Here is a 217-nt window from a genome sequence, read left to right as displayed (position 1 = left end):
AAAAACGAACTCATAATAATTTACAAAATTATTTTCGCCGGACATTTTGCCTTTAGAACGGAAATGACGGTAACAGATTATCATTGCTCTCGCCGGCGGTTAATGTCAGGCCCAAGAATTATTACGGGCGCGCTGTTTTGTCTTCCAGGCGTTCTCTGAGTCTTTGTTAGGGTTCGTGCTGTTAGTTGTAGCTTGCGATGGCCAGAGGTTCGTTGCG

The sequence above is a fragment of the Penaeus monodon genome, chromosome 23, assembly GCF_015228065.2.
Source record: "Penaeus monodon isolate SGIC_2016 chromosome 23, NSTDA_Pmon_1, whole genome shotgun sequence".
Lineage (NCBI taxonomy): Eukaryota > Metazoa > Arthropoda > Malacostraca > Decapoda > Penaeidae > Penaeus > Penaeus monodon.
Note: the sequence above shows the minus strand (reverse complement) of the source record.